The following is a 25,277-nucleotide window of genomic DNA, read 5'->3' on the forward strand; positions in this document are numbered from 1 at the left end:
TACTTATTACCGTATTAATCATCTTTCACTACATTTTTAAACTAAATACGTATATTAAATTACTTGTATTGTAATTTATATAGGTGTATATTTTCGGTAATTAATTAGGACAAAGAAGCATATTTTAATTAATAGATTGAAGTAAAAAGGGACTAGAAATTAAATCATCTATCCACAATATTGGGTCAATTTCCCTTTACCCTTAACCCAAATCAGTGGCCCAACCGCCCCAGCCCAAAACCCCACCGACCCGGCCCAAATCTACCTAAACTAAAAAACCCCCAAGTCCCAAAATCAGTAACTTTTCTCTCTAAACCAACAGCCTTAACCAAACGACGCTGCCATCCCACCCCCATCACGTCACTTCCGTCACCTCGTCTGCCACCGCACCCGTCGGACCACCGGATAAACTCCTGCGCCGACATCACCCATCTCCTATCGCCTATCACCTATCTCCTTTTCCCTTTTTGAAGACGTTTCCAAAAGCTGTAAAGGGAGAGATTCTTACATCCTTCGGTCTGGGAGATAATCGTCCTTCAATTCGATGAACAATGGCAAGAATCACCATACTCTACACCCCAACGGCTCTTTCCCTTCCCAATAAGTCTGAAAAGGTGAGATTTTTCACCCCTTTCACCATCTCATCTGTTGAAGATGTCAATTTTTCCCCCTCATTAATTCGAAATTCAAAGGCAAAAGCTTCTTGAAGAAGTTGTTGAAACACCCCAATTTTCAGCTATAAATACATCCCCCCTCTATGGGCTGTTTTAGGACAGGTTGAACAACCACAAAAAAAAAAAATCCCTTCTATTTTCGCAAGCTTTTCCCCTCATAAAATTCCTTTTGCTAAAAAACTTGGGTTCTCAGAAAATCTTATTTGTTACTCTTAAGTTTTTGATTGTCGAAATCCCTTCTTTTAGTTCTTGGCTGAGCAAGGACCACTTTGAGCGGATTCGAAGACTCGACGACGATAATAGCCTCAGTTCGCTGTCACGGAGAAGGTAATCACACCCTTCCTCTCTTCGTCTTTCATTTTGTAAGAAGTAGAGATGTAGTCGTCCAAGTATTTTTCGTCTGGCTGGCTGGAATTAGTTTGTTCTTCATTTGTTGCGAGCTGGTGTAAAACGACTAATCACACTTAGAAGAATTAGTTGTTAATTCATCAAACATGTGTTCGACTTTGTTGCTCGCCTAATTTTCTATTTCAACATTTGTTAGAGCTTGTGATGTTGTAATTTTGTGGTCTGAATCCGTATGAAAATGGCTAGAAAGACTAACGACACTTAGGAAAATATTAGTCTACTTGGTGAATAGGTGAATAACTTCACTACCTTAAGCCCGGATTTAATACCTTAACAAGTTTGGTTTGATATGATGTCATAATAGAACCAACTCGAGAATACTTGTAATATATTGTGATAATCTTGTCTGTTGGTTCACTTCTTTTAAAAAAATCTGTCCCTATGGTTTGCATGATCTGATGGCTGCTTTGCTTAAAAATTCATTGCTGGATTATCAGTTTACTGGAGGTTTGAGATTCAATTTTTTTTTCCTTAAAACATGTTCATGCTAAGTATACTTGTTTTCATTATACAAAAGGTTTAAATTAACTAAGACGGGTCTGATGTGAATCTGTAGGGAAACTTGTATTCCTTCAGAAATTTCCAACTGCAGGACATAGTTGAGCATCTCAATGTTGAACTAATTTTACACTCTGTTTGTATTCAAGAAACTGATTATGCTAATGAGCCCATCACCTGTATGTTAACCTGAAGAAGAAGAAGAAGAAGAAAAAACATTCTAGTTTGATAAGACCCCTGTTTGGTTGTGTTTTCCTCTTCAACTTGGGTTGGCTAGAAATACATAAGATTATTAATTCATGCTTGTTTGAGTTAAAATCCCTACTTGCAACATGAAACTTGGACCTGCTTGTTTTCCAAGATTAGTATCACAATGGTTCGGGGTAATTTGTTTAAGGATCTTAGAAATTAAAAGGTGTACTTGTGAACTCAAGATCCCCTATTGAGATGAACTAATTTACTAAAGCATGTGTAAGTTACCTTCTTAATTATTCATTTGTGTGTTAGCAACTTGAAAAATGGGTGATAATTAGCTTTTCCAGATTGGTTTTACATTCTCAGAAGTTAAGTTTTTGTCAATCTCTCTAGTTCTTTTAAGTCTTAAAAGAGTTATTTAACCCGTTAAAAACCAAGATAATGTGTTGCTACATTCAGCCATAATTTAAAGCCTGAATCTTCTTTTGTGATAAGTATTTGGTGTGTTTCTTTTGTCGTTCATTTCTTGTGGATTAATTTATCTTATTTGCTACTATGCATACTCTTTTTAAAAGTAGTGAATAGAAATCTGTTTGGACAGTTTAGATGTCATGTGAAAGTTTTTCTTGGAAATATATTGTAGTAGTTTTGTCTCAAGGTTGTGTTAATTTAATACTTTGAGAAATATGTGCTTGGATCCAGTGTTCTAAAAAATGTGATTTACTTTAGGAAACTTACCCTGTTTAAGTGTTGTTTGGTTGAAAACAATTAGAAGTCTAAGGTGTGTGTTTATGGGATTTTAATCATTAAAAGGCCGTTGTGTTTATTTTTTTTAAAGCTTGGATGCATGCTTGATGATAAGTGATTCTGCCTCTCTTATGTGTTTAAATTCTTGCTTAAAAAAAAACCATCTTTTATTTCAAAAGAAGTATGTGTTATTAATATAACTAAAAGAAAGAAAAGAAATCGTTTAAGTGTGTCTTTTTTTCTAGAGTATGTAGTTGTGGTTCAATTGTTCCGGTTAAGTTGTAATGTTTTGCTTAAAATCCTGGGAAAACTAAAAAGATTTCAAAAGGGATTTTGGTTAACTTTTGCTTGAGAATTTAACTCCTATCGTATGCATCTTTTGTAAAATATAACATGATAAATTCAAGGAGTATGAATTTGACTTATCTATTTATATTACTACAAAGGAATTGCCATAATGTGTGGCTTTGTCCTTTTTCTTTAGATTAGGGGTATCCATTAGGATAATCTGTTAGAACTGTAGACATAACTAAATGGTTTGAGCTGCTTAGAACTACTGTACATTGGCCTGATTGATAGTTTGGGATGGTCAAAAACTGTTATTTGATTAGGTTCCTAGTTGTTCTTACTACAAACATGTGAACTGTCTAGAGCATGGTATCTGTTTAAGTTTTTCTAAACCTTTCCTCAGTTTGAGCTTTGGTATTCTACGAATATATTTACTTAAGTGTGGAAACCAGTTAAGTTGGTATAGCTAGGAGATCATTTGACTTGAAAAATTATAACTACTGCTTCATCCCTTTGTTTGAATAATGTAAACTTGTCTTCCAGCTCCTCTTTTATCTTTTGTATCCTGTTTTCCTTTCTATCAAATAATCGAAACAATCTACCCTTTTTACATTGTGTAATGTCTTGAAATTTGTTTGCATTACGATTTAGATTGCTTCTAATTCTTTTCTTTCTTTTGTTTTCTTTGCATATGTACGTGGGATTCTACTGGAATTGTATGACAACTCCAAGACTGCTCGGAAATAGAGAAACAGTAGCTGGATTCGCGTGCTCGTGTCTAACAGTCTTCATTCGTGTCAAGCGTCCCCGTCTTCCTTCCTCTCTTTAAATTTCGTGTCTTTGTGTTATCATATATATACATGTTTATATTCTTGTCTAACATTTTTTATGGATTGTATTTGTAGCACATTTGTTTCTTGCTTGTGTAGGAACTTATGGAAAAATAGTTAAGTATGATGGTAAATTTAGTCACTACTTTTTCCTCTCCCCTTGGATAATTAATCTTGGCTTAGGCGTGTTAGAATGATAATCGCCAATATTTTCAGCTTTTGTCTATGCACTGTCAGGTTAAAAAATGATTTCCAACTAAAGGAAATTAACTAAAAAAAAAAAAAAAAATCTTTTTGGGTCCATTGCTCATCAAACTAACGTTTCTTTTTTTAATCCATTTTTTTTAAAAAAAATGAGCGATTTAAATAGGGGTTTCCGAAGGATAAGATGCATATTTTATGGGCAATCATTTTCTATTTAATGCTAACATATGGAACAAGTCAGATCCATTAAATTTAAATGAGGAAATTATATTAGGGCCCGAATATAGTGGCTCAAGCTATTTTACGAGAGCTATAACGTAAATATTTCATTTTATATACACGCATACATATATATACTATTTTATTTTCCTTTAATCATCTTTTCATCATGTGTATACATATATATTATTTCCATAATTGCAAAAAAAAAAAAAAAAAAAAGAAGCTATTTTTGAACTATTGTATATCATTTTTCATAGGATATAAATATTGCACATATACATTATTTTTCTAAAAAATATGCACTCCTAATCCTCTCATTTTATAATTGTATACAAAAATTTATTATGAATATATACGTGTATGTTTACATCTCATGTATACTAACTACTGCCTTTACAATAAACATACGCATGTACTATCTCCATGTACATATATATCACATGTACTATCTAATTCTTTTACATATCAAATATATACATTATTTTCTTATAAAAAACATACCCCTCATTATTCTATATTATACATACCGTTCTTACTTAAAAATGAATGCCGTACATATTTTCTTCATGCATACATTAGCGTTAACTACTTCCCTTATAAATATGCCTTTACTTGTTACACCTCGGAAATTCTCCCTTAGCATATAAGTGAATAGACTCACAAAGGGCACGATGAGTACGAAGTTGGACGAGTGAGAAATAGTAATCGATAGTCCTAATTAAGATCTCCAAAGGCATCCGAGTTAAGGCAAGAAAGTTGTTAATGGAATCGAGTTATAAGTTGGTGGGTTGGACGGAAGCTATGAGCGTTGAGTTAAATGATATCCTAAGGATGTGGTGGAGAAGAGTTATGACATCCCCTAGATTGATAATGAAGTGATAAACAAGTGCTAAGAAGGTTCCACAAGGATTGGAGATCAAACGAAACGACGGGAACCATTCCGGTGGAACTGTGAGTTCCACGACCAAGTTCCACGGATAGCACCATGATCCACGGACCGTGGAATAGCCAGTAGAGAAGGTGGCTGGCTGGTCGTGAACCACGACCAGTTCCACGGCCAACATTGGGTTCCACGGACCGTGAAGCGGTCCGTGGAAGTCCCACCGGCTGAACCATTTCAAGTCTTTAAATGTGAAGTCCACTTCATTTATTTCATTTCCTTGCACGACTTCAACCTCTCCTCATCTCTAGAACCTTCCAAACATTTCATCCATAAGAAAACAAAGAGAATCAAGGATCAATAACAAGATTTGGAGTGAATCAAGTCTATGAAACTCCATTAAAGCCATAAAAGTCAAGAAATCCAAGAAAGGTGAAAATAGGGTTTTGTGCAAAAAGGTGTATTATCACTCAAGGTTCATTCCTCTATCATCTAAGGTAAGTTTCATGACCTATTCATGTTATTTGAAGTATTTATAAGTTGAAACACACGGATGTGAAGAGTACCACAAATGGGTCATCAAATGTGTAGATAGTGTCATTATTGAATAGTAGTTGGATCGAATCATGGAAATGAATATGTTGATGTTATAGATGTGTTATAAATGATATTTAGAACATGAAATAAGCGTTGGATACGAAAGAACACAAAAGTGAACTTTAGTCATGAATATGGAGGATTGAAGTGAAATTGAGAAATGCGAATCACATAAATGAATGACGATTGTTGTTAGTGATATTGTGATGGTTGTTATGAATGTTGGGAGTTGATATGGAATATGGAGGAAAGCAGTATGAACAAACGAAATGCTGCCCAAATTTCTATAGCTTTAGTGAGTATGCTTTCACGATGATATAGCTAATGTCGATACGAATTCTCTTGAAGGTATAAACAAGTGCATTAAAGGAGAACGAGCAAGCGATAGAATAGTAAAACGACAAAGGTATGTGAGGCTAGTCCTTTCTTTCTAAGGCATGAATCCTATGGTATGAATTTCCTCCTTCTTATGAATGTTCCATTTTCAAGAAGACTGTGAGCCCTTGTTCATGAATAGTCATATGAGAATAAGAGATATGCTACGATTATGATAACGATAATGACAAGCTAAGTCTAGAGATGCTATAGTCTATGATATGATGCTCCTATTAAGCTAATAAAGCTATCCATAGCCCATTGATGTTAATCATCATTCACGCTCACCTTATGCTTGTCCCTTGAGGTGAGGGCGAGGGTTACTTACGAATGCTCATAATGACATCGGGGTCCACGACCTTATGTCACCCAGATGAAGTGCGATTATCTATGAGCCCTTATGCATGTATTGTTATAATTATATTATGATGAGTTATGATAAGTATACTATGATGAGCATAATATGATGAGTACATCTTGATATTACACCGCGCCTAGTTGGCCGGGCAGTCACCGCCAAGGCGGGCAGCTATACACCATGGCCAGATGGCATGGGCGGTCGCGCTTAGTGGGCGACAGAGATGATACCCCGGACGCGGGAGGCCTGGACGCAGGCTAATGCTATTGCTAATGTTATTGATTATCACACCGTACCTATATAGCCGGGCAGCTTATGCATGTGTGCATATATGATATGATAATGAGTATGAAAGTAAGCCAGTATGTATGATTTCCTTTATGATTCAGTCGGTCACAGATTGCTCTTTATTGATGCCTCCTTATTACATTGATGTCTTATTATTGCTTATGCCTTACATACTCAGTACAATATTCGTACTGACGTCCCTTCTTCGGACGCTGTGTTCATGCCCACAGGTAGACAGGGAGGCGACCCAGACTCGTAGGGGCTAGCGGCTGATTGAGAGCACTCCATCCTCCGGAGGTGCCATTGATTATTCTTTTGGTACATATATGTATATATTCATTATTGGGCACGACGGGGTCCTCTCTCGTCCATATGTCTAGTACTCTAGTAGAGGCTCGTAGATACGCAGTGTGGGTAGTACGGTCCCACGGTCTTCATGAATGTGTATGTGCATGTATATATATACTATTTTGATAGCCGAAGGGCGTATGTTTATAAAAGTAAATATGTTGCACATGATGATAGTTTTATATGATGATGAGCATATAGTATGATCAGTAGCAGATAAGCATTAATATGAGTGGTGTTCGGTGGTTAGCCTCGGATACCCGTCGCGGCCCGTAGCTCGGGTCGTGACAAAAGTGGTATCAAAGCAGTTCAGTCCTAGGAAGTGTCTACGAGCCGTGTCTAGTAGAGTCTTGTTTATGGTGTGTTGCGCGCCATGCTAGTAAACAAGAGGTCACGTGGGGCATTTAGGAAAAATGACCATCTTTCTTTATATGAGATCGTGCGATAGAGCCGTGTATAAGATATACTCCTCCCTAACGAATGTGCTATGATTTCGAAATGCCGCCAAAGCTAAAGCCGCCCAGAAGGGCAAGACTACGACAAAGAGTGGCTGGCCGAAAGAGAGCCGCCCATGAATATAGATGAAGGAGAATCACATCATGAGGCTTTATCTAATACCTCTACTACTCCGCCTATTACGGAAGAGCAAGAAAGGGCTTCAACTCCAGCTCCTATGCCTCCAGTTCCTCTACCGGCTACACCAGGTCAGCAAGTGACCGAAGCTATTAATTTATTAACACAGTTGGTTGCCGCTCAGGCACAACGACAGAATGTGGGGCCAAGTGATCGTTCGGCTGGTACTAGAGCCTGTGATTTTATGAGTTTAAATCCTCCGGAATTCTTTGGGTCAAAGCCGGATGAAGACCCACAAGGCTTCATTGATGAGATGCTAAGAACATTGCGGATTATTCATGCTTCGGAGACCGAATCAGTGGAGTTGGCATCATATAGACTCCGGGATGTGGCGATTTTATGGTACAACAATTGGATATCGAGGCAAGAGAATGCGCCTCCTCCCGTGTGGCAAGAGTTTGTTGATGCTTTCATTCGCCATTACTTACCACCCGAGGTCCGCCGAGCTAGGGCGGATAGATTTCTAAATTTGAAGCAAGGGAATATGAGCGCCCAGGAGTACAGTCTCCAATTTAATTCCTTGGCTAGATATGCTCCTACAATGGTAGCTGATATGGGCGACAGGGTGCACAAATTTGTGAGTGGCTTAGGGCCACATTTATTTAAAGATTGCTTAACGACTTCATTACAAGACGGGATGGATATTTCCCGCATTCAAGCCCATGCCCAAAATCTAGAAGGACAACAACCTCCCCAAAGGGGTGACCGTGATACTGATCGGGGACAAAGCAAAAGGGCCAGATCTATAGGCACAGGCCGTGATTATAGAGGGGGATTGAGGCATACATTTTCTAGGCACTCAGGTCAGTCAGCGACGAGTGCACCTCCCCAATTTGCAGACAGAAGAGTTGATCGCTCTTTCCGTTCAGGACAGGGTTAGAGTTCGAGGGCCTCAGGTTCGCGGGTTGGGGGAGAGTATAGTCAGAGGAGACCTCCAATACCGCGATGCGGAAGTGTGGTAGATTACATTCTCGGGATGTGCGCGTGGTTCGAACGCTTGTTATACTTGTGGTCGGGTAGGGCATATGATGAGAGATTGCCGTCATCCGTTATATCCCGCATTTTATACGTTCGGATAAGTCGGGATAATTGCGAAAGTTAAGGGTTAGACCATTTTCCAAGATTATTTTTGTAGGGTCGTTGGCGAATATTAATTATGAACATTATTAGTATGGAGATATTGAGAAAGGCCAAGGGTAAAAAGAGAAATTTGCAAAATGGCCAATGGAAATAATGCGGAAGGCTAGGGGTAAAATGGTAATATTGAGGAAAGTCAAGGGGCAAAACGGGAATTTCACAAAAGGATCATGAAAGTTCTAAGAAGGGTCATATTGGCCATGTGATGAATAAAAATGGACTAAAGTGTACATGGCAAGATATTGGTCATCTTTTGATTTAAGAAAATCTCAAGAAAAAGGAAGAAAAGTCTAGAAAAAAAGAGGAGAAAAAGAATAAAAAAGATGACAAAGAAGTCATCTTTTATTTTAGGAAAACCTCAAGAAAAGAAAAGGAAAAGTCTAGAAAAATGGAGAGAGAGGGCATGTGCCCCTCACATGACTTGGAAGAGATATATATATATATAAGAGGTCATCTTTTAATTCAAGAAACTTGAGAGAAAGAACAAAAGAAAGAAGAGGAAAAAAAATGAAGGCCTATTCGGCCATCAGAGAGAAAAAAAAAGGAACCTTGAAATCTTGTTCAAAAAAAATTGCTTCTTCATGTATTTCTACCAATTCAAGGATGCTCTTCAACATGGTGTAATTGTTGAAGCAAGAGAATCACTCCTTGGTGCAAATTCCAACCTTAGCTAAGTGAAGAAGTTGAAGGAAAAGGTAAGGTTTCATCTTCTTTTGTATGTTATGGATGCTTGGTATATGTTGTGATATGGAGAAATGGATAGAATTCATAAGAATATGGAAGTTTGCATGGTGATTGTGTATATAAATATGTGGCCGTGTGTGCATGGATGTTGTGTAGGATGAATGAATTAAATATATGTAGTATGTTAGTTGTTGTTGGAATGTATAGAAATGAGTGAAATTCATGAAAAACATGGAAGTTGTGTAAGGCCGTATGAATGTAGTATATGACCATGTGTATATATGTCGTATTGTGATGGGATGATGAGCAAATTTTATGTAGAGTATTGGTTGTTGTTGTAATATATAGAAATGGATAAAAATGCATGAACATGCATGTGCCAATGTGATGGCCGAATATGGTAGTGTATGTGGAAGTGGTGAATTAATTTTATTCAAGTATATCTTGGTTGTTGTGTTGTGGATTATATGATGAATAATGAGGATTTAATGGTTAGAGATGGAGTGATGTATGAATCGAATAGAACGGAATTGAATTGAATTGGAAATAAATGGAATATTGTTGGCAAGATTATTGGTATCGTTGATAGTTTGGCCGGGTTGAATTCCCGGGATTGTTATTGATTAAAATCGGCCAAATTAAACTTGGTGGCATGATATATTTACGGGGGGAGATGCCGCCGAAATTTCGGTAGCCAAGTTTTATTTTAAGGATCTAATTCTAAATGCATTAATCAATGTTTGGTAAACACGACCAAATTGTAGATTCGGCGGATTCGCAGCTTGGATTTGGAGTAGCAGAAGGAGCGGAAAGAGGTATGTAAGGCTTTACTTTCCTTCCTTGGCACGTCTTAGACGTAATAGGTTTGGACACGGGCCTCGGGGACAATCCCTTTCCTAGAAATCCGAGATTGAAATTAACTACTATTCATTCAGTAGAATTGAATTAGAAATTGTGTGAAATGATGGAAAAATTTCCTAAACATCTAGAACTTGCACCAAGAGGACCCGATTACCCTAGGATTCTCACAAGTGACTTCATGAAATGTAATATACGTAAATTTTGTACGCCGCCTCATTTGACCCGAGGTGGGCCCATTGGTCCCAGATTTTCCTTTAACGTTCCGTTTATCAACAATAAGTGTGGTAATCGTATTAATGAGAATGTTCCTATGATGGTGATGATAACGATGATGTAAGGAAGAGGATATGATTATGAGAAGTATGACAAGAATAATTCCATGACTAAGAGCCTTAAGTCAAAAAAATCCAACGAGAGCATGAAAATGTTAACTAGTCCTTGATCTCTAATTCTATTCTTTAGCCGTGATACTATTTTCTAAAGATTTCAAAGCATACAAATTAACGTATATGATGTCTATGATTTTATTCCACGTTCTCTTGTAATGTTACCTCCCATTGATAGTCTCGCCTTATTACTAGTTCCTCCAAGGTGAGATAAAGCGCCCATGGTTATTCCATAATATCATCGGAGGGTCTCGACCTTACGTCACTCCGATAAAAGTATAGCTTTTGATTGGGCTCCAATGCATGCTTATGATGGATGCTACACTGGCCTAGATGGCCGGGCATGTCCCCGCTACGGCGGCAGCTATTGGATGTTACACTGGCCTAGAGGGCCGGGCACGACCGCCACTACGATAGGCGTAGTGGTCTGCATATAATCACACTGGGCCTATTGGCCGGGCACGATCCCCACTAGTGGCGCTGCAAGAGATAATTACCCCGGACGCGGGCTAATGATATTATGCAATGCAGACAGATTATGAGATCATGCAATTCAGACAGATTATGTACGTATATAAAGGTAACAGTAAGCATGCATGATTTAGCGCCAAGAGGCACTCACATGACACAGCTTTATGCATGACATGTCCCACATGTACAGTATATTCTCATTTATATGACATGCTCTACTTTTTATACCATGTTCCGTTCATACCTTACATATTCAGTACAATGCTCGTACTGACCCCCTCTTCTCTGGGGCGCGTTTCGTGCCGCGTGTGGTACACCCAGACGGATAGAAGCCGCGGATAGAAGACGTTCCAGCCGAAGCCGCAACCTCCATTTGTTCCGGAGTGTCGCCGAGTCAGCCGTACTATGCCATGAAGTCTTATTTGAAGTTAGAGACTTTGCAGTGCAGCAGTCGTGGGTTTCGGGAGACGATTTTGTATTATGATATGAGTTTGTACAGACTATATATATTTTATTTGATTTAAAAGCAACGAAAGGGTCCTATTATGTATGAGTAATTTCATTAAGTATGTTTGCTTTAAAGGTTCAAATTTTTTTTTTTTTACAGTACGTAGTAAGAGTCAGCGGGTTCGCTCGGCTCCGGTTACGGGGTCGGGTGCCCATCACACCCTGATCAAGATTGGGGTGTGACACCGTCGATGAGCGACAGAGTTGGGGTTCAGCCTACAGGATCAGCGGCTGGTTCTTCATCGATGCGACCGACGGGGGCGGACTCCCCCATTCCCGGCGGGCGAGAGGTGAGGCCGGGGGAGCATCTACGCAGTGCTGCTCGGCCAAGACCGCTGCTTTTTAACCGGCACTCGAGTCCTCCCCGTACGTGATTCTGGTACATTTGTGTTTTCTCATAATGTATATGCATTGATAGATCCGGGATCTACGTTGTCTTATATTACTCCATATGTTGCTAATCGTATTGGGGTGAGACCCGAACCAATTAAACCTTTTGAGGTATCTACTCCGGTTGGTGATCCTGTGATAGCTAAACAAGTGTATAAAGATTGTATAATTGTGATATGTGATCGCCAAACCAAAGCTGATTTAGTTGAGCTAGAAATGTTAGACTTTGATGTTATAATAGGTATGGATTGGTTGGCCTCGTGCTATGCTTAATGTTGATTGCCGGTGAAATTAGTTCGATTCCAATTTACGGGAGAGCCCGTACTTGAATGGAAAAGGTAATACAAAGAACTCGAGAGGTAGGTTTATTTCCTACCTTAAGGCAAGAAAGATGATAGCCAAGGGCTATATTTATCATTTAGTCCGAGTCTGTGACACGGAGGCAGAGTCACCAGCATTCCAGTCTGTTCCGGTAGTAAATGAGTTTCCGGATGTATTTCCAGATGAACTTCCAGGCCTTCCCCCGTAAAAGAGAGATTGACTTCGCCATTGATGTGTTGCCGGATACCGAGCCTATTTACATTCCTCCTTATCGAATGGCTCCGGCAGAACTGAAAGAGTTAAAAGCCCAGCTGAAAGACTTGCTTAAAAAGGGGTTTATTAGACCCAGTTCATCACCGTGGGGAGCGCCAGTCCTATTTGTGAAAAAGAAAGATGGCTCCCTACGAATGTGTATTGATTATAGACAGCTGAACAAGGTAACGATAAAGAACAAGTATCCTCTTCCAAGAATTGATGATTTATTTGATCAGCTACAGGGTATCAAGTGGTTTTCTAAAATAGATTTGAGGTCGGGTTATCATCAAGTGAGAGTCAGAGAAGAAGATATTCCCAAGACAGCATTCCGAACAAGATATGGCCATTATGAATTCCGAGTAATGTCGTTTGGACTAACTAACGCCCCGGCAGTGTTCATGAATTTAATGAATAATGTATTCAGACCTCTCTTGGATTTGTTCGTGATAGTATTCATTGATGATATTCTAGTGTATTCTCGCACAGAATCAGAACATGCGGATCATTTGCGTATTGTTCTTGGAATTCTCCGAGCTCGGGAGTTGTATGCTAAGTTTTCAAAGTGCGAGTTCTGGTTGAATTCTGTGACATTCTTGGGCCATGTGATTTCAGATGATGGCATTAGAGTTGATACTCAGAAGATAGAAGCTGTAAAGACTTGGCCAAGGCCTACGACGCCTACCGAAGTTCGTAGTTTTCTGGGTCTGGCAGGTTATTATAGAAGATTCGTAGAGGGCTTTTCATCCATTTCAGCCCCGTTGACGAAGCTAACCCAGAAGTCAGCGAAATTTCAGTGGAATGACGCTTGTGAGCGTAGCTTCCAAGAGTTAAAAGACAGGTTGACCTCAGCCCCAGTTTTAACACTTCCAGAAGGGCCGGATGGCTATGTTGTATAGTGTGATGCTTCCGGTGTTGGGCTGGGATGTGTGTTGATGCAGCATGGAAAAGTTATTGCTTATGCTTCGAGACAGCTGCGAAAACATGAAAAGAACTACCCAACTGATGATCTCGAGTTAGCTGCAGTCATTCATGCATTGAAAATGTGGAGACATTATTTGTATGGCGTGAATGTTGATATCTATACAGATCATAAGAGTCTCCAATACATCTTCAAACAGAAGGAGCTGAATCTGTGGCAGCGACGGTGGTTAGAATTATTAAAAGACTATGATATGAATATTTTATACCACCCCGGAAAGGCAAATGTAGTAGCTGATGCGCTTAGCCGCCGATCAATGGGTAGCTCATGCGAAGTCCCCACGGAAAAGAAAGAAATGATCCATGAACTCCATCAGTTAGGGAATCTTGGAGTACGCATAATTGATTTAGGCGATGCAGGAGTTAGTGTTAACAACCCCACAGTTTCGTCCTTGGATGCAGAAATAAAAGAGCGCCAACACGAGAATCCTAAATTGAGGTATTATAAAGGTGTGAAGTTTCCAAAAGAAAAGTCACCATTCGAAGTTTCAGTAAATGGGGTTCTCAGGTACCAGAATAGACTATGTATTCCGGATGTGGCAGAATTACGCCGTCGAATTTTAGAAGAAGCTCATTACTCCAGGTATTCTATCCATCCAGGAGCGACAAAAATGTATCATGATCTAAAATTGATGTATTGGTGGGATGGCATGAAAAGAGACATAGCAGAATTTGTAGCCAAATGTCCAAATTGTCAGCAAGTAAAGATAGAACATCAAAAGCCACGAGGATTATTGCAAGCAATGGGAATTCCTGCGTGGAAATGGGAAGTGATCAATATGAATTTTATTGTAGGATTTCCCCGCTCTCGAGGCAAGTATGATTCTATATGGGTGATTGTGGATAGATTGACAAAAGCAGCTCATTTTCTCCCAAATCGAACTACGTATTCAGCTGAAGATTATGCAAGGTTATATCTTAAGGAGATTGTGAGGCTTCACGGTATCCCAATAGCTATCATCACAGACGTAGGGACGCTTACAGCTAAGTTCGAAATCCTTTCAAGAAGGTCTAGGTACTCAAGTAAGGCTCAAAGACGGCTTTCACCCGCATCGACCGGACATGTGCCGAGCGTATTTATACGTACCTGGAGGATATACTAAGGGCATGTGTTTAAGATTTTGGTTGTAGTTGGGATGACCACTTACCCCTAATTGAATTTGCCTACAACAATAGCTCCGTATGAGGCTTTATATGGAAGGAAATGTAGATCTCCAATTGGATGGTTTGATGTCGGAGAAGTACAATTAATAGGCCCCGAATTAATCCAGCAAGCGGTAGAAAAAGTCAAGATGATCCGAGATCGATTATTGACAGCTCAGAGCCGCCAAAAGTCTTATGCGGACAACCGCCGGCGAGATCTAGAATTTCAAGTTAATGATTGGGTGTTCTTGAAAGTATCGCCGATGAAAGGGGTGATGCGATTTGGTAAGAAAGGGAAGTTAAGTCCTCGCTATATTGGACCCTACAAAATCATCCGCAAGGTGGGTCAAGTGGCGTATGAATTAGACTTGCTTTCAGAGCTTGAGTTAGTCCACCCAGTATTCCATGTTTCAATGCTCCGCAAATGTGTACGGGATCCCACAAAGATTGTACCAGTAGATGATGTTCAGATCACAGAAAAGCTAGCTTATGAGGAAGTGCCTATTGCCATATTAGACAGGCAAGTACGAAAGCTTCGGAATAAGGAAATAGCTTCAGTTAAAGTTTTATGGCAAAATAACAACCGAGAGGAAATGACTTGGGAAGCAGAAGAAAAGATGAAATCCACATACCCGCATTTATTTCAGTCTCCCGCAGAGACCTATGATGAAACATCGAGATGATAAGGTATGTATGCTTTACTTTTATGTATATGGGTCGTGTGTAGCCAATCTATATTGTTGTTGTGTTGTGGACCTGTGAGGCAATGATATTATGGGTTGTTGTGACAGGATGGTAACGCCATATTACAGGGGAAACTCTGGCAAAATTTTTCTAGAATTCCGACGACTTAACATTCGAGGACGAATGTTCCAAAAAAGGGGGGAAGAATGTTACACCTCGGAAATTCTCCCTTAGCATATAAGTGAATAGACTCACAAAGGGCACGACGAGTACGAAGTTGGATGAGTGAGAAATAGTAATCGATAGTCCTAATTAAGATCTCCAAAGGCATCCGAGTTAAGGCAAGAAAGTTGTTAATGGAATCGAGTTATAAGTTGGTGGGTTGGACGGAAGCTATGAGCGTTGAGTTAAATGATATCCTAAGGATTTGGTGGAGAAGAGTTATGACATCCCCTAGATTGATAATGAAGTGATAAACAAGTGCTAAGAAGGTTCCACAAGGATTGGAGATCAAACGAAATGACGGGAACCATTCTGGTGGAACTGTGAGTTCCACGACCAAGTTCCACGGACAGCACCATGATCCACGGACCGTGGATGTGTCCGTGGAACAGCCAGCAGAGAAGGTGGCTGGCTGGTCGTGAACCACGACCAGTTCCAAGGCCAACATTGGGTTCCACGGACCGTGAAGCTGTCCGTGGAAGTCCCACCGGCTGAACCATTTCAAGTCTTTAAATGTGAAGTCCACTTCATTTATTTCATTTCCTTGCACGACTTCAACCTCTGCTCATCTCTAGAACCTTCCAAACATTTCATCCATAAGAAAACAAAGAGAATCAAGGATCAATAACAAGATTTGGAGTGAATCAAGTCTATGAAACTCCATTAAAGCCATCAAAGTCAAGAAATCCAAGAAAGGTGAAAATAGGGTTTTGTGCAAAAAGGTGTATTATCACTCAAGGTTCATTCCTCTATCATCTAAGGTAAGTTTCATGACCTATTCATGTTATTTGAACTATTTATCAGTTGAAACACACGGATTGTAGAAGAGTACCACAAATGGGTCATCAAATGTGTAGATAGTGTCATTATTGAATAGTAGTTGGATTGAATCATGGAAATGAATATGTTGATGTTATAGATGTGTTATAAATGATATTTAGAACATGAAATAAGCGTTGGATACGAAAGAACGCGAAAGTGAACTTTAGTCATGAATATGGAGGATTGAAGTGAAATTGAGAAATGCGAATCACATAAATGAATGACGATTGTTGTTAGTGATATTGTGATGGTTGTTATGAATGTTGGGAGTTGATATGGAATATGGAGGAAAGCAATATGAACAAAGGAAATGCTGCCCAAATTTCTATAGCTTTAGTGAGTATGCTTTCACGATGATATAGCTAATGTCGATACGAATTCTCTTGAAGGTATAAACAAGTGCATTAAAGGAGAACGAGCAAGCGATAGAATAGTAAAACGAAAAGGTATGTGAGGCTAGTCCTTTCTTTCTAAGGCATGAGTCCTATGGTATGAATTTCCTCCTTCTTATGAATGTTTCATTTTCAAGAAGACTGTGAGCCCTTGGTCATGAATAGTCATATGAGAATAAGAGATATGCTACGATTATGATAACGATAATGACAAGCTAAGTCTAGAGATGCTATAGTCTATGATATGATGCTCCTATTAAGCTAATAAAGCTATCCATAGCCCATTGATGTTAATAATCATTCACACTCACCTTATGCTTGTCCCTTCAAGGTGAGGCAGGTTACTTATGAATGCTCATAATGACATCGGGGGTCCATGACCTTATGTCACCCCGATGAAGTGCGATTATCTATGAGCCCTTATGCATGTATTGTTATAATTATATTATGATGAGTTATGATAAGTACATTATGACAAGTATACTATGATGAGCATAATATGATGAGTACATCTTGATATTACACCGCGCCTAGTTGGCCGGGCAGTCACCGCCAAGGCGGGCAGCTATACACCATGGCCAGATGGCATGGGCAGTCACCACTAGTGGGCGGCATGAGATGATACCCGGACGCGGGAGGCCTGGACGCAGGCTAATGCTATTGCTAATGTTATTGATTATCACACCGTACCTATATGGTCGGGCAGCTTATACATGTGTGCATATATGATATGATAATGAGTATGAAAGTAAGCCAGTATGTATGATTTCCTTTATGATTCAGTCGGTCACAGATTGCTCTTTATTGATGCCTCCTTATTACATTGATGTCTTATTATTGTTTATGCCTTACATACTCAGTACAATATTCGTACTGACGTCCCTTCTTCGGACGCTGTGTTCATGCCCACAGGTAGACAGGGAGGCGACCCAAACTCGTAGGGGCTAGCGGCTGATTGAGAGCACTCCATCCTCCGGAGGTGCCATTGATTATTCTTTTGGTACCTATTCATTATTGGGCATGACGGGGTCCTGTCCCGTCCAAATGTCTAGTACTCTAGTAGAGGATCGTAGATACGCAGTGTGGGTAGTACGGTCCCACGGTCTTCATGAATGTGTATGTGCATGTATATATATACTATTTTGATAGCCGAAGGGCGTATGTTTATAAAAGTAAATATGTTGCACATGATGATAGTTTTATATGATGATGAGCATATAGTATGATCGGTAGCAGATAAGCATTAATATGAGTGGTGTTCGGTGGTTAGCCCCGGATACCCGTCGCGGCCCGTAGCTCGGGTCGCGACATTACTCACATAGTTATAATTACTTTAAAAAACCCTTTTTTTTACACAAATAGTTTTGAGAGAGTAGTTTCTTTTCTGCAATTCTTTAAATAGGTAATAATAAATAATTAAATAATCCCCCTCTAGTGTTAATTAAACTAAGTTTAAAGACTGTCCTCGGATAGGCTCTGAGGGATGCTTAACACCTTCCCCTCGGGGTAAATAAAACCCTTACCTAGAATCTCACAGGTTTCAAAGACTAAAAATGGAGTTTACATTTTTTACGAATGGTTTCCTAATATTTCCTAAAATTAGGTGGCGACTCTGAAAATTTACAAAACCAGAGGAAACATAGTCATAAGTTGTGAACTAATTTTAATCCGTTAAAAATAGGGGCATAACAGAATGGCGACTCCGCTGGGGATAATACCTTAGGTTTTGACTTTAGTAGACTTAGTTTAAGAAGTAGATACTTGAGGGATGTTTTTTTATTTATTTATATTTCATCACCTGATTTTTATGAGTTGCTACATTGCTATATTTGAAAGGACGCAAGCCAAAGCCAAACTTGTGCTCCTTAGTTGTTTGAGAAAACACTATTTATTACTGCTTTCCTTATAATGTCATTGCACTTTCTATCGAGTCTTTGGCTGTACACTTACACACACTATGGTTCACCCGAGGTGTTGTCTTACACGCCTCCACCCCTTCTTTGGATTCTCTAGTTTCAGAGTTGGTACGGTAGTTTACTACGTACCTTCTCGCAGACATTCAGTCTCACTCCGAAACTCTTAGGAAAAAATCTTATTCTAGAAAAAATAAGTCATGCTGCATACACCTTAGGCAGGACAATCCAAGGTATTGTCGCTGCAAATTAGGAATCCACCCTTTGTCAAAGGTTTGAAACCTGAATGACATAACCCTTTATGTGAATTGATGAAATGATCCTTAAGAGACACAAGATGATTTTTTTTTTTTTAACAAAAAATACTTATCATAACCTTTACCCTTCTTTTTCAGATGTAAATTAACCAAAACCTACCAAATATCCAAATGATAGTCTCATCTCCTCACGACCTGCAAACTTGGTGGAGGAACATAAAAGTGGCACACAGAGAGGAAATCAGACAACATCTGGGGTCGTTAATGTCACTAATGGGTATCCAAGCTAATAAAACTCTCACCAAGCTGCTGATAGAATTTTGGGATTCCGCCAGTGTAACCTTCAATTTTTTAGATATTGAGATAACCCCTACTTTAGAGGAAGTTTGTGGATTCACCGACTTACCATTTTAGGGAAGAATGCCAGTGTTACCATCCTTCATATCGGGAGAGAAATTCTTGCACATTTTGGGATTTAATGTCTACCCGGTCTTGAGGAACGTGAAAAATGATCGAGTGAAGTTTGACTTTCTTTTTCAGAGATTTGGGTGCCGAGAAAGCTTTGATCGATATCGGGATGAGTTTGCGTGTGACTGCGGAAGGTGGGAGAAAATGCGGCCACGAGTCTTCCCCATAGCCTTGTTGGGAGTCTTGGTCTTCCCAAAGAGAGCCTACCGAATTAATATTAACCTTTTGTCGCTTGTTATGAATATATTCTCGGGACCGGATGAATTGACATTGGTCCCTCTGATCCTCGCGGAGATGCTCCGAGCTCTATCGGCTTGTTCAAAAGGGCATAACTTTTTCGAGGGGTGTAATCTCTTGCTGCAGTTATGGGCCATGGAACACTTCTATACTCGCCTCCCCATCATGGATTACTGCATAGATACTCGTAGCAGAATTCAGAGCCATACGGAAAGAATGAGGTACTGGCCTGGACCTATAGGAGAGGAGGAGTGGCGCGCATTCTTGGTTCAGCTCACGGGAGATGCTATTCAGTGGAAATACCCTTGGCTGTCGGGGAGACCTTTGGTGAGAACTGCAAATCTGTACTTCATTGAGTTGATCGGGTTGGACGGGATTCAACCATATGCGCCTCTCAGAGTCCTGAGGCAGTTTGGAGTTACACAAGATGTCCCAGTCTAGTCCCATATGGCACTGCATGAAGATAACTATGATAGGGTGGTTCCAATAGCACGAGTGAGAATTCTACAAAGAGAATGGCTGAACATGATCACAATTGGTATGGGTGACGAGAGTTGGTGCACACCCGAGTATTATGCCTGGTATAATGTGGGAGACTTGGCATATCCACCAACTGAGGACGGATTCAACGGGCTCACGGACGATGATGTAGCCGCTTGGCTTACAGTTGAGATATTGCCTTTCATGAACGTCAATAATGACATGTACAGGCAGGTAGTTCCGGGTTCAGTAAACCATATGATACAACTGGTAGAAGAGGAAGATCCGGTAGAGCCGGAAGAAGAGATGGAAGAGGATCCCGAAGAAGATCCGACAGAGCCAGATGAACCAATGGAAGAGGATCCGGAAGAAGATCCAGAGTGGGAATCAGAGCGTAATCTTGTAATGGAGGTAGAGCCGGAGAAATCACCCGAGTATACTCCAGCAGGATATTCCGAGGAGGAACTAGAGGTGCAGTTCGAGTATAGGCCTACAGTACATAGTATAGAGGAGGGACCTGAGTATGATCCAGAGGCAGGTTGGGAAATAGAGACAGACCCAGAGGAAGAACCTGAGTATGACCCAGGGCCCAATTATGATCCAGCATATGATGGGGATGACAATGACGGGCCGACATGGCCCTAGACTATTTTCTTTCCCCCTTTTGTTTTCTTTACATTCCAAAAGAGTGCCGTATGGCCCAATCCCTTTGTACGCCCTCGTGGCCACCCTTTGCATTTTCATTTCAAATTTCGATCGCCCATTCCTTTTGTATGCCTTTATGGCCATCCCCTTTTGTGTTTTATCATTTCAGGCTGCCATAGGCCTATCCTTGTAAGTTCTCGAGCTACCTTTTGTTGGAATGAAAGTTTTGTTTGTTCTAAAAAATCACAGAATGTGTCAAAAAAGGATCATCATCATCACCTTATGTGTAACGTAGGCTTACCTCTGGCAAAAAAGAGGCTCCACAATTAGGACACGCTTGTTTGCATGTCGACTTGACGTAATTATGTGATCAAATGTGTTACTATACTCTTTCTAAAGCTTCGGACTAACTTTTGTTTTCCAATTGTCTTCATTTTACTTTTATCCCCCAAACAAGAGGTTGATTTGTGTTGATCTTCAAACCGGGCCGAGTCACACTACAATTTGAGATCTAAGGGAAAAATGACTATCACCAACGAAGTCAACCCAACTGCTAACCTTTCCATAACAAATGAAAATCCAGGAAGCTCAAGAGAGAGGATTAATCTGAACGATGAAGAAGAGATCGCTTTGCTAAAGCTACAACTTGAAGAACTAAGAAGAGAGCTATGCCAAGTTCGGGACCTGACCCATCTCACTGTGACTGCTTTCCCAAACCCACCTCACTTTCCGTCTTTGGATTCGCCGGTTCCAGAACACTTCCCTCCATCTACACGTCCACCTCCAATACCCCTTTCCTTTTCCAACCTACCTCCGGTCACTCCCGCGAATGTACCAAATCTGCATAAACAAACCCCTTACGTCCCCGACTACACCCATACTTCACAAAACCCACTATCAACCCAAACTGCTACTGCACCTACTTACCCCACCGTGCAGCACATACCAGGGGCACACGTTGACACTTCCTACGAGCAACATGTGCCACCGGTATATGCAGCTGGGGCTCCAACCTTTACCGCTCCTGTCACAGTCAGGGTCCCGTTCGAGGTGGATCAGTATGCAGAAATGGAGAGAGATGCCAAGATAGGAGAAGACGAATCAATCATTAGCCAGCTGCACAGTCTAAGGAAAGAAATGGGGAGCATGCGAGTCACTCAGGGAAGTGAGAGTTTGTATTATGATCATTTATGCATACACTCGGATATTGGCATGCCAGTAGGGTACAAACCTCCTAAGTTCGATATTTTTGATGGGACAGGTGATCCTCATGCACATTTGAGGGCCTACTGCGACAAGTTAGTAGGAGTAGGAAGGAACGAGAAATTGAGGATGAAATTGTTTATTAGAAGTTTGTCAGGAGAGGCGCTCACTTGGTATACTCGCCAAGATCCTCGCAAATGGAGCGACTGGCAGGATATGGCTGGGGATTTCATGAATCGCTTCGATTCAACACCGAGATTACACCGGACAGATTTCTCTCGAGCAACATACAAAAGAAGGTGACCGAATCATTCCAGGATTACGCAAGACGTTGGAGAATTGAGGCCACCTGAGTTATGCCCCCATTGGACGAAAGCGAGCTCAGCAAGTATTTCATTTGAGCTCAGAAAGGCATCTACTTTGAAAAGATGATGGGATCAATGGGCCAAAAGTTCGCAGATTTGGTCAAAATGGGACAGTTTTTTGAAGAAGGAATCAAGTCTCGAAAGATTCAATCAATGCTACGCTACAAGCCGCAAGCAAAGCCATACAGTCAGGTTCCATTAGCAGAATTAAGAAGAAGTAGGAGGACATATCCAATTTCACACCTTACTACCGGCGAGGAGAGTCATCTCGCCAGTACCCCACAAACCCCCAAATCTTTGCTCATGCCCCTTATGTCCCATACCCAGCTTATAACGCCCAACCACATTACAACCCACCACGAGCCTCCACTTACCAAAACCCTCCAAGACCTTACACCCCTATCCAAGCACCCGTCCACCAAAATAGACCACCATATGCCCCAAGACCTCGCCCAACTCCCGAAGTCAGAAATACCCGAACCTACACCCCCATAGCCGAGCCTTTAGCCCAGTTATTTGAAAGGTTGAGGATAGCAGGATTGTTACAACCAATTGAAGGGAGAGTCCCTGATCCAATTCCTCGAAACTTTGATGGGAACAAACGTTGCGCATATCATTTGGGAATTCAGGGACATGACACCGAGGAGTGCTTTGGTTCAAAGAACCAAGTTGAAGCTTTAATCAAGAGTGGAGCAATTCAATGTACTACAGCGCCCCCGAACGTGAACAACAACCCGCTACCAAATCATGAAAATCGAGCAGTTAATATGATAACCGCAGTCGCCCATGGAATGACAAGGTCAGGAAGATGTTATGTCCCGGAGGATTTAAACAGAGAAAATTCAGGCAAAGAGCACCATCAAAGGAAAAACATTACTGATACCGAGGCAGCAGAATTTTGGAAGAAGATGCAAACCAAAGATTATTCAGTGGAGGAATAGTTAAAGAAGACACCTGCCCAAATATCGATCATGTCCTTGTTGATGAGTTCTGAAGCCCACAGGGACACTTTAGTTAAGGTGTTGAGTGGAGTAAGCATATCGAATGAGACGACGAGTGAAACGCTGGCCACAACAATTGGGCAGATGGTTGAAGCAAACAAGATTTCTTTCCGCGATGATGAACTTCCACCAGAAGGAACAGAACACAACAAAGCACTTCACATCACCGTGAGGTGCGGAGATAAGTTTGTATCTAGGGTACTTGTCGATGGAGGTTCAGGGTGTAACATTTTCCCTCTCAACACGCTGAGAAGTTTGAAGATGGACACAGAAGAAATAAAAGAAAGTCATATGAAGGTTCGAGCTTTTGACGGGACACAAAGGGGTGTCATTGGAGAAATCTGTCTACAGTTGCAGATCGGGCCCGTAGAGTTCCCGGTCCTTTTTCAAGTAATGGACATATCGTCAACTTACAACTTTTTGTTAGGAAGGCCATGGGTCCATATGGCTGGAGCCGTTCCTTCCACTTTGTATCAATGTTTGAAATTCGAATGGGGCTGGGAGAAAATCGTAGTTCAGGGGGAACTTGGTCACCTCGTCTATTCTGAACGCTCTATTCCGGCTATTAAAGAAATGGGAGAATTAGATGGAGCTACCTTTTATGCTGTGGAAATCATGCAAGCTGTAAAAATAGGTGAGATGGCGGGATTTGATGAAATGAAGATGTCAAGCGCGGCAAAGATGGTAGCGTCAGAGATGTTGCAGTACAGCTACCAGCCAAAGTCCGGGTTAGGCCCAAAATCTGATGGCATAATTGAACCAATCCAACTGAAGCGGCCCGGAAAGGGTACTTTTGGGCTCGGGTATGATCCTATCTTTAGAGAAACTAGCGGCACCAAGAGGATCTTTGTGCCAGAGCAAGTTCCTGTCCAGGGTCAGATGATTGTGCCGGAGGTCGATGAAGATATCATAGAAGGAATGGAGAACCTGTTCGTGACAATGATCGAGGAGTATTATGGGAAGACTGAAGCAGATGCCGAGACATCAACTATTCGTGATGCCGAACCAGGAGAGATCTTGCAGAATTGGACCGTCAGCCCATCCTTGGTTCGCCGGGAGTCTTGGTAGTGTGGAATTGTAGTTTGTTTTCAAAATAGCATGATCAATTGAGGCTTGAATCATGCCTGTGCTCTTTTGTCATCCGCCTCTTTCTTTAAAAGCATTGAATTCTTCTTTAATGAAAATGCATTTTTTATTTTTCTATTAAAATATCATATCTTACTTATACTCGTTTTTCTTTTTCAGCACTCAAACTAGTAAAAATATTCATTCTATGATTATGACATGTAACGAAACCGTTGAGCAAAGTACAAACGACGAACAAGATTACGAGGAATACGACGAAAGCATGATGCTTGAGAATCTTCCGCAAGAGATCAAGAAACTCGAGAATCAAAAGAAACCGAACTTGGATGAAACTGAGATAGTTAACTTAGGAGACGATGAAACAGTGAAGGAAACTCGGATCAGCATACACTTAGAAGCTGAACGGAAACAAGAATTGTTGGAATTGCTTAAGCAATATGTCGATGTATTTGCTTGGTCCTATGACGACATGCCCGGGCTGAGCACCGACATCGTCTCTCATAGGCTACCAACTGATCCCACCCACCCGCCGGTCAAGCAAAAGCCAAGGAAGTTCAAGCCCGATTTGAGTTTAACGATCAAAGAGGAAGTCGCGCATTGAAGTAAATGTCGTGAGGGTTAAAAACTACCCTTCCTGGTTGGCCAACATTGTGCCCGTTCCAAAGAAGGATGGAAAAATTAGGATATGTGTGGATTATCGGGATCTCAACAAAGCTAGTCCTAAGGATGACTTCCTTCTTCCGAACATCCATATACTCATCGATAACTGTGCAAAACATGAGTTGCAATCATTTGTCGATTGCTTTGCAGGATATCATTAGATT

The 25,277-nt window shown here is 40.7% G+C and overlaps 2 long non-coding RNA genes across 2 annotated transcripts in view; both read left to right on the top strand.

Moving 5' to 3' along the window:
* Positions 1–25,277, top strand: part of LOC132040056 (uncharacterized) — an 86,012-nt gene that overhangs the window by 37,201 nt on the left and 23,534 nt on the right. The gene's annotated exons all lie outside the window — the stretch shown is intronic.
* Positions 344–24,971, top strand: LOC132040945 (uncharacterized). Its single transcript, XR_009410818.1, has 3 exons — positions 344–614; positions 921–1,001; positions 24,613–24,971. It is a non-coding gene; the product is annotated as an uncharacterized LOC132040945 (long non-coding RNA).

This window comes from Lycium ferocissimum, chromosome 12 (genome assembly GCF_029784015.1).
Source record: "Lycium ferocissimum isolate CSIRO_LF1 chromosome 12, AGI_CSIRO_Lferr_CH_V1, whole genome shotgun sequence".
Lineage (NCBI taxonomy): Eukaryota > Viridiplantae > Streptophyta > Magnoliopsida > Solanales > Solanaceae > Lycium > Lycium ferocissimum.